Raw genomic sequence first — 10,006 nt, 5'->3', positions numbered from 1 at the left:
CATCAATGAAGTGGTGATATTAATAGTACATGCCTCATAGGGTTGTGGTAATTAAAAGAACAAATATATGGAAAGGGCTTATATATGTGACATATGAGAAGGACTCAAAAAGTATTGTTTTTTTTTTTAATGTAGTCAAAGTTAATGCTGACTCATTTTAGGTGCCACTTCAAAGAAAAACTTATTTGCATTGGCTTCAAATTCTGGAGAGGAAATGAGAAAAAGGAATTATTCTTACTTTTGATAAGTAATATGCACTATTCACATATCAAGTCATCCACATAATAAAGGATGCTCAGTCCATAGAAGTTACAGATCAAGCAGTAAGGTGCTTTCTGGTTTTCTCCTCACAGCCACTCTTTTTGATAAACAAGGTCTACTGTATAGCACAGAAAAAGTATATTCAATATCCTGTGTGTGTATACACAGATATATATATATATATATATATGGGTTTCCCTTGTGGCTCAGCTGGTAAGGAATCCGCCTGCAATACAGGAGACCTGGGTTCGATCCCAGGATTGGGAAGATCCCCTGGAGAAGGGAAAGGCTACCCACTCCAGTATTGTGGCCTGGAGAACTTCATGGACTATACTATATAGTCCATGGGGTCACACAGGTGTAACAGCACAGGAAAAATACATTCAATATCCTGTGTGTGTATATACAGACATATATAATATATATATGAAAAAAAATAATAACTTCAGCAGGTATCATTATCCTCATTTTACCTATGAGGAAATTAGAGTTCACAAATGCCAAGACTTGCCCAAGGCCAAGCTTCCTTTGGGCACTGATTTGTAAATATTTTTTATCCTTTTTCTGGTGTGCCTACCTTAGATCCCCAAGGCACATCCTGTTCCAGTTCCTTCAGTGAATATTCAAGAGAGCCTGGGGGCTGGATGTTTGTTATTGCCAACTCCTTCTGACTTCCTCTGGTGACCCTGGCTCTTCGCCTGGAATCCCATTTGACTCTTCCCAGAGTTCCTCACATCTTACTGATTCCCCCTCCTCTGAAATCTGTCTTGACTCTACCCCTCCCTTCCATCCCAGTTGCCACCACTCTGGTTCAGGTCTGTCTACCTTCTGCAGGGACTCATCTTCTACGGAGACTCGCAGGTGACTTCCACATCTTTCCTTTCCAGTTTCCTCTACAGTGCTGCCCAAACCACAGCTATGATCTCCCCAAATCACGGCTCTAATCTTGTCACTCCCTACCTCTCAAACCTACAGAGGCTCCCTCTGCCAGCTCCTTACCCTTGACATTTGATCCAACCTATTCTGCCAGTTTAGCTTCCAAGACTCCCCTCCCTTTCAGTCAAAATGAATGCTTCACTACTCCCTGAACAGGCTTCCAGTCAGATTGTTGGTTCAGCTTAGAATTTCTGTTTTCTCTTCCAGGCAGCTCAAGCTTCATGAAGCTGTCCTTTATTCTGACTTCTGTCCTTACTCTGATCATCTCTTCCCATTCATACCCTTTCTTATATAAAATTCTTGACAGGCAGAATCCTACCTTCCTTGTTATTTGTTGAAATGCTTTCACACATGGCTACAATTGATTAACCCCACAATCTATTTTCTAAGGGATCTAGCAACTCACAGGGCCCTGGGTTAACAGGGCACATAGTGTGCCAGGTCTGCTCGTGGCAACAACCAAGCCTGGCCCATTTGAACCCAGCTATCCTCACAAAACTGTCACTTGTACATAGAGAACATACCTGTAGTTAGTTGCCAAGGGGAAGGGGAGTGAGGGAGGCATGGAGTGGGAGGTTGCAGTTTCCAGAATATATATAGAATGAATAAACAACAAGGTCTTACTGTATAGCACAGGAACTGTAGACAATATCACATAACAAACCATAATGGAAAAGAAATATATATATATATATATACACAAAATTGAATCACTTTGCTGTACACCAGAAACTAACACAATATTGTAAATCAACTATATTTCAATTACAATAAAGACAAACCAAATCTGAAAAAAAAAAGCAAACTGCCACTTCTGGTAAAGGGCCCTACACAGGATTCCATTTTCCATCTTTTATGTCAGCTGACACCTGGAGCAGGCACACACAGAGAGACCATACTGGAACTATTCATTGTATAAACAAACTTTCCACTAGAGAGAACATCAGAACGTTAGATCTACTTCCTTGTTTCAGCAGAAGAAATCAAGTCACAGAAACGGAAGAGACTTCCCCAAGGTCACACAGCAAGAAGGAAACAGAACTTGATCTACAGCGGAAGCTCCCGAACTGAATCTGAGGGCCCGCTCTTCTGCAGCTTGGAGCCACGCAGACCTACGGTCAGTAGTCTCAAGCTACCAGAGGTCACCACCAGTTCATCACCGGTTCCTTTTTCCTCTCATCTCAGACCCTCCTTCGCCCTTTCCACAACAGACTCTTTCCTCCTCCGTAAGTTTAAAGGAGGGGGTCCCAAGCAGCGAGAGGACTTTCCTGGGCTGGATTAACCGGGTTGGACACAGAAAATACCCGGTGCTGGGTGGGGTAGCCACAGCTTGGGAAGTTTCAACTCGCCTCTGGCCCAGCCCGGCCCGGCCAGGCCCAGCCCCAAAACGCGTCTGTCTCCACTCTAAACATGATTGACCCCGCCCCAAAGGGCGGAGCCCAAAGAATACAGCCGCCGATTCGCTGCCTTTTCACCAGGCCTGGGCGGAGCCGAGACCTCAACCCCGCCCCTCCCTAAGATCCACCCTTATTGGCATAGCCCGTCAGAAGACGCGTCCAATGAGAAAGGAGGGGCGGCTGCCATCTCCCTATCCGCTGCGACAACGCGAGAGTGGACGCAACTAAGTGGCAGACGCTACCCTTCGGTCTTTCCGGGTCTTCCACGCTTCGCACCCGGCACCTGTGGACCCTGGGCCCGAGGGAGAGCCGGAAAAAAATCCTCTGATCGAGTAAGTCTGCGCTGACTGGAGTACTGTTGGCGTCGGTTAGGGGGCTGCTGCTGCTCCTCTGATAGAGGAGGTGGGGGGCAAGGCCCAAGAAAAGGGGCGGGGAGGAGGAGCCGCGCGGACCCCGGCGTGGGTAGGGGGCTGGGCGGGCTAACTCTGGTTGAGTGGAGTCTGTGGGCGCGTGGAGCTCGCTCGTCCTGTTCGATTTACAGCCGTAGAGACGGGAGAGGAAGGCCCTGAGTTTCGCCGCTCCGTGTCTGCCCCGATGGAGCGTTCTTTTAAATTGTGATGTCAAAGTGCCACCCGATAGCTGCCAGTGGCTGGACTGCGGGCTCTTGGTGGCGGTTTTACCTGGAAGTTCAGATTGTGGTTGGCTTTCAGACAGGTCAGCATAGCAGTTAAGGCAAGCACCTACAGTGCTATGCACTACCAACTGCTTTATAAGCATTATCGAAGCTTTCCGCACACTAACCCCATGAGGTCGGCGGCAGTACCTCTGTCGGATGCAGAACGAGCCCTAGTGAAATTGTCATTTACCCGAGGTCACTAGCAAACGGTGGGGCCACGGGGTGAAACCACACTTCCCGAAGTTAACTTCCGCACCGAGGTGCCTTAGCGACGAAGCTAGCACTAGCTATGTCCAAGAAGCCTCGTCGTCACCCCAGTTGACCTTAGAAACCATGACTACCCCCTCCCCTTTCCCCTGGACGGACATGGGGTGGTCCACAGACCTTGTCCTCTGAATCCAACAGCTCTAAAGAAAGAAAACTGAGGCCACAGCTTCCAGGACGAAACAAAATTACAAAACCCCAAACTCTAGTTTTAAATAATCGTGGAGATCGCAGTTGAGGTGGTGTCCTGAGGCGGACCAGCAGGAGTAGAATCCCTTCCCCAACCCCTAACCCCCACCCCATTGTGTCTTTCTGGGTACCATATTTAGCCTTCAAAGCCTTGATTTCCTTCATTTGTGAGGTGGTTTTAAATACTACTCAGGGTGGGCAGGGCAAGCCCCCTGCAGAGGTCATTTTATGTGGGGCTTTTCAAGCCAGTGGCGGTAGCGTTTCCCACGCTGCAGTCCAGTAACCTCTATAATCTTAACTCATCTGTCGCTGGATATTTAGGATATGTCTCATTTATAAATGTCATAGTACTTTTGTAGCAGGAAAATTTTTGTTTGTTTGGGCTTCCCTGGTGGCTCAGCTGGTAAAGAAGCCACCTGCAATGCGGGAGACCTGGATTCGATCCCTGGGTTGGGAAGATCCCCTGGAAAAGGGGAAGGCAATGGCAACCCACTCCAGTAGTCTTGCCTGGAAAATCCCATGGACGGAGGAGCCTGGTAAGCTATAGTCCATGGGGTCACAAAGAGTGGGACACAACTGAGCAACTTCACTTTCACTTTCACCTACTCCAGTATTTTGACCTGGAGAATTCCGCGGTCTGTATAGTCCATAGGGTCGCAAAGAGTCGGACATGACTGAGCGACTTTCACTTGGATATATATAATTCGCCTTTTTATAATGCACCGTTTGGCAGGTTTTGTACAATATTTCCAATGTCATCTGACCATCTTGCGTGTGTGCGTGCTGCGTTAGTCACTAAATGGTGTCTGACTCTTTATGACCCTGTAGACTCTAGCCCACCAGGCTCTGCTGCCCATGGAATTCTCCAGGTAAGAATACTGGAGTGGATTGCCATGCCCTTCTCCAGGGGATCTTCCAGAACCAAGGATCAAACCCCATGTCTCTTGGATCTCTTATGACTCCTGCATTCGCAGATAGGTTATTTACCATTAGCGCCGCCTGGGAAGCCCTGCGACCATCTTATTCCAGGACATTTTCATCACTCCCCAAGGAAGCCACTGCGGGCCACGTGCTGGGTAGGACGGGGCAGTGAGCCTTGACCCCGTGCTGAATTTTGGCAGGACTGGGCCACCTTGCACAGAGGCCAGGAGAGAGGCTTCCTGGTTAGGTCTGAGATTCCCAGGCCTGGCCTTTTCCGGGCTGCACCTTCGGGATTTGGCCACCTGGCCTGGAATGGTGTCTGGGGAAGAGGAAGGAAGCGGTACCCTGAAAAACCTGCGCAGCTCAGATCAGATCAGTCACTCAGTCGTGTCCGACTCTTTGCGACCCCATGAATCGCAGCACACCAGGCCTCCCTGTCCATCACCAAATCCCGGAGTTCACCAAGACTCACGTCCATCAAGTCAGTGATGCCATCCAGCCATCTCATCCTCTGTCGTCCCCTTCTCCTCCTGCCCCCAATCCCTCCCAGCATCAGAGTCTTTTCCAATGAGTCAACTCTTCCCATGAGGTGGCCAAAGTACTGGAGTTTCAGCTTTAGCATCATTCCTTCCAAAGAAATCCCAGGGCTGATCTCCTTCAGAATGGACTGGTTGGATCTCCTTGCAGTCCAAGGGACTCTCAAGAGTCTTCTCCAACACCACAGCTCAAAAGCATCAATTCTTCGGCGCTCAGCCTTCTTCACAGTCCAACTCTCACATCCATACATGACCACAGGAAAAACCATAGCCTTGACTAGACAGACCTTTGTTGACAAAGTAATGTCTCTGCTTTTGAATATGCTATCTGCTGCTGTGCAACCCCATAGATGGCAGCCCACCAGGCTCCCCCGTCCCTGGGATTCTCCAGGCAAGAACACTGGAGTGGGTTGCCATTTCCTTCTCCAATGCATGAAAGTGAAAAGTCAAAGTGAAGTCGCTCAGTCGTGTCCGACTCTTCTCGACCCCATGGACTGCAGCCTACTAGGCTCCTCCATCCATGGGATTTTCCAGGCAAGAGTACTGGAGTGGGGTGCCATTGCCTTCTCCAAATATGCTATCTAGGTTGGTCATAATTTTCCTTCCAAGGAGTAAGTGTCTTTTAATTTCATGGCTGCAGTCACCATCTGCAGTGATTTTGGAGCCCAGAAAAATAAAGTCTGACACTGTTTCCACTGTTTCCCCACCTATTTCCCATGAAGTGATGGGACCGCATGTCATGATCTTTGTTTTCTGAATGTTGAGCTTTAAGCCAATTTTTTCACTCTCCACTTCACTTTCATCAAGAGGCTTTTTAGTTCCTCTTCACTTTCTGCCATAAGGGTGGTATCATCTGCATATCTGAGGTTATTGATATTCCTCCCTGGCAATCTTGATTCCAGCTTGTGTTTCTTCCAGTCCAGCATTTCTCATGATGTACTCTGCATATAAGTTAAATAAACAGGGTGACAATATACAGCCTTGACGTACTCCTTTTCCTATTTGGAACCAGTCTGTTGTTCCATGTCCAGTTCTAACTGTTGCTTCCTGACCTGCATACAGGTTTCTCAAGAGGCAGGTCAGGTGGTCTGGTATTCCCATCTCTTTCAGAATTTTACACAGTTTATTGTGATTCACACGGTCAAAGGCTTTGGCATAGTCAATAAAGCAGAAATAGATGTTTTTCTGGAACTCTCTTGCTTTTTCCATGATCCAGCGGATGTTGGCAATTTGATCTCTGGTTCCTCTGCCTTTTCTAAAACCAGCTTGAACATCAGGAAGTTCATGGTTCACGTATTGCTGAAGCCTGGCTTGGAGAATTTTGAGCATTACTTTACTAGTGTGTGAGATGAGTGCAATTGTGTGGTAGTTTGAGCATTCTTTGGCATTGCCTTTCTTTGGGATTGGAGTGAAAACTGACCTTTTCCAGTCCTGTGGCCACTGCTGAGTTTTCCGAATTTGCTGGCATATTGAGTGCAACACTTTCACAGCATCATCTTTCAGGATTTGGAATAGCTCAACTGGATTTCTATCACCTCCACTAGCTTTGTTCGTAGTGATGCTTTCTAAGGCCCACTTGACTTCACATTCCAGGATATCTGGCTCTAGGTGGGTGATCACACCATCGTGATTATCTGGGTCGTGAAGATCTTTTTTGTATGGTTCTTCATGTATTCTTGCCATCTCTTCTTAATATCTTCTGCTTCTGTTAGGTCCATACCATTTCTGTCCTTTATCAAGCCCATCTTTGCATGAAATGTTCCTTTGGTATCTCTGATTTTCTTGAAAACATCTCTAGTCTTTCCCATTCTGTTGTTTTCCTCTATTTCTTTGCATTGATCGCTGAAGAAGGCTTTCTTATCTCTTCTTGCTACTCTTTGGAACTCTGCATTCAGATGTTTATATCTTTCCTTTTCTCCTTTGCTTTTTGTTTCTCTTCTTTTCACAGCTATTTGTAAGGCCTCCCCAGACAGCCATTTTGCTTTTTTGCATTTCTTTTCCATGGGGATGGTCTTGATCCCTGTCTCCTGTACAATGTCACAAACCTCATTCCATAGTTCATCAGGCACTCTATCTATCAGATCTAGGCCCTTAAATCTATTTCTCACTTCCACTGTATAATCATAAGGGATTTGATTTAGGTCATACCTGAATGGTCTAGTGGTTTTCCCTACTTTCTTCAATTTAAGTCTGAATTTGGCAATAAGGAGTTCATGGTCTGAACCACAGTCAGCTCCTGGTCTTGTTTTTGCTGACTGTATAGAGCTCCATCTTTGGCTGCAAAGAATATAATCATTCTGATTTCGGTGTTGACCATCTGGTGATGTCCACATATAGAGTCTTCTCTTGTGTTGTTGGAAGAGGGTGTTTGTTATCACCAGTGCATTTTCTTGGCAAAACTCTATTAGTCTTTGCCCTGCTTCATTCCGTATTCCAAGGCCAAATTTGCCTGTTACTCCAGGTGTTTCTTGACTTCCTACTTTTGCATTCCAGTCCAGGAGCAATTTGGTGAGCTGTGCAAATCTTTGGCATGCACGCACAGTAAACTTCCAGGCTGCAAGTCAGAGCCGACTTGCCCACATGAGAGCCTCACAAAAGACCCCAGCTTTGAAGTGGGGGCCAAAAAACCGCTGAAGCATGTGCCGACCTTCAGGATTGTCTGCACGCCACAGCAGTGAGTGGAAGGAACCATAAAGGAAACGTGATGACCTCACAGTGACATCATCATCAAGAAATGGAGTCGCCAAACAGCTACCTGAAGTAGAAAGAATATATCAGCACACCCTTCCGCTGGATGTGTTATTTCCTAATGAACCCAGTTATAAAGAGCTACAGTGGATGCTGTACAGACAGCCCTCATCTGGAGGAAATGGTTGGCGGTTCTGAAAAGCAGAAAGTAAAGGATATGAAGACTGTATTTTCAGAATTTATCATTATTGAAATGCTTTTTCTCAGCAAAGCTTCAGAGGTATACACTGCTCCCTACCAAAATATACAAAAGATTGATGAGAAGCTCTGAGGTTTTCAGAAGCTCTAGGTATTCACCCGATTATCCATCTCACATATATTGTAAGAGTACATTCACAGAGTCCTTTTCAGAGATTGCTCAGCTCATTGTCTGGAACAGGACAAGTGTCCACCTGTGGACTAAGAAAGGATCAATAAGAAGATGAATTAGATATTACAGAAGAAGGAAACTAGCTTTCCTCAGTTTCATTTTTATCTTAATATGACTCAGATTTCAGGATTGCTGAATTAATAGAACTTTATTTTGGTTTGCTCTGCTAAACATCAAAATGGAATGCGGCTGAAAGTAGGGGGAAAATTAAAGGATTATTTATGCTGACCCAAAATCAAGGTTTTAAAAAATATTACACACCCAGTCATTTCACTGCCTACCTAGTCAACTTCCTACCCAGTGATATATGGTCTTTTTGTATAACTCTGACACTTTTTTTTTTTAATTATGGTCTTCAAAGTATTTCATATTACTACACTGTGCCTGTAGTAAGTAAATATCAAAAACCAAAAGTTCTACCAATTCCTGTTAGCTTCTTTTAGATTGACTTCCCAAAAGGATCCTGTCTAGTCATTCTGATTAAATATAAATTCTGTTCCATGAAGCTTTAACTAAAAAGACAAGTTTTCTTTTTAAAAAAGAGAGAGAAAAAAAAAAAACTTTCACTGAATCCTTAAGTTCCATCATTTGATCTGTAAATTTACCTTTCAACAAGTGTATAATCAAGTAGAATAAAGGAAATATGATACCAGTATATCCATGTTTTACAAATGCACAAAGCATAAATTTTAGTTTAAAGTCATATTCAGTTTGATTCTGACTTTAAAACAAGTGAGACTGCTGTCATGCTCATAGAGGCTTGTGGTTGCTAAGGGGGAGGCAGGTTGGAGGGGTGGAGTGGGAGGTTAAGGTTCTCAGATGTGAGCTATTACATGTAGAATGGATGGATAAACAAGGTCCTACTGCACAGAACAGAGCTGTGTTCAGTATCCTGTGATAAACCATATTGGAAATGAACACTTTAAAAAAGAATGTGTGTGTGTAACTAAATCACTTTTCTGTTCAGCAGAAATTAACACATTGTAAATCAATTATAATTTAAAACATTTTTTAACTGCTGTCATACTCTAGTATTATATATGGTACTAGTAATTTGATGGAATGTTACCTAAGAAAACAAACAAGAACACATGGAACATCATAAATCATTTAAAATTCTATAAAAATTTTTCAAAGCTACCACCTAGATAATAAAAAGATGTAATAGTTACTCTTATTCTTAGAAGCATAAAACAGTTTAATCAGAGTCTTTATCAACTCATCTGGGGATAACTGGAAAAAGCAGTTATTCATAACAGAAAAACAGGCTTTCAGGAAGCTTTAAAAAAAAAAGAGGACCTGGCCCTTTATGCTCCCCATACTCTGTACCCCTCCTCCTTCAGCCCCTGAAAAACCGCTTCTCTCGTTCTGCCTCTCTGAATGTGCCTATTTTGAAGATTTCATATACATCAAATAAGTCACACAGTATGTAGCTCTTTCTGTCCCACTTCTTTCACTTAGCATAGTATTTTCAAGGTTCATCCATGATGTAGCTTCCGTCAATAGTACATTTTTTTTATGCCTGAATAACAGTCTGTTGTATGGATGTGCTATATTTTTACTGATTCATCAGTTGATAGAAACTTTTATTATTTACTCTTTGGGGCAGTTATGAATAATACTGCTATGAACATTACTGTCCAGATCTTTATATGGCCATATATTTTCATTTCTGCTGGATTTTGTTAAGTCATATGGTAACTCTGTG

At 44.3% G+C, this 10,006-nt stretch overlaps 1 protein-coding gene across 20 annotated transcripts in view; it reads left to right on the top strand.

The window, feature by feature from the left end:
• The first annotated feature begins 2,796 nt into the window (after positions 1-2,796).
• Positions 2,797-10,006, top strand: part of DCAF4 (DDB1 and CUL4 associated factor 4) — a 40,916-nt gene continuing 33,706 nt past the window's right edge. For all 20 annotated transcript variants that reach the window (XR_015134048.1, XR_015134055.1, XR_015134047.1 and 17 more), the window contains exon 1: positions 2,797-2,926. The gene's annotated coding sequence lies outside the window, so the exon portion shown is untranslated. The remainder of the gene's footprint in view (positions 2,927-10,006) is intronic.

Source organism: Bos grunniens, chromosome 10 (genome assembly GCF_055505025.1).
Source record: "Bos grunniens cultivar Pamir isolate PY7600 chromosome 10, Bosgru_T2T1.0, whole genome shotgun sequence".
In the NCBI taxonomy this organism is placed as follows: domain Eukaryota; kingdom Metazoa; phylum Chordata; class Mammalia; order Artiodactyla; family Bovidae; genus Bos; species Bos grunniens.
This window is presented reverse-complemented; position numbering and strand designations above follow the sequence as displayed.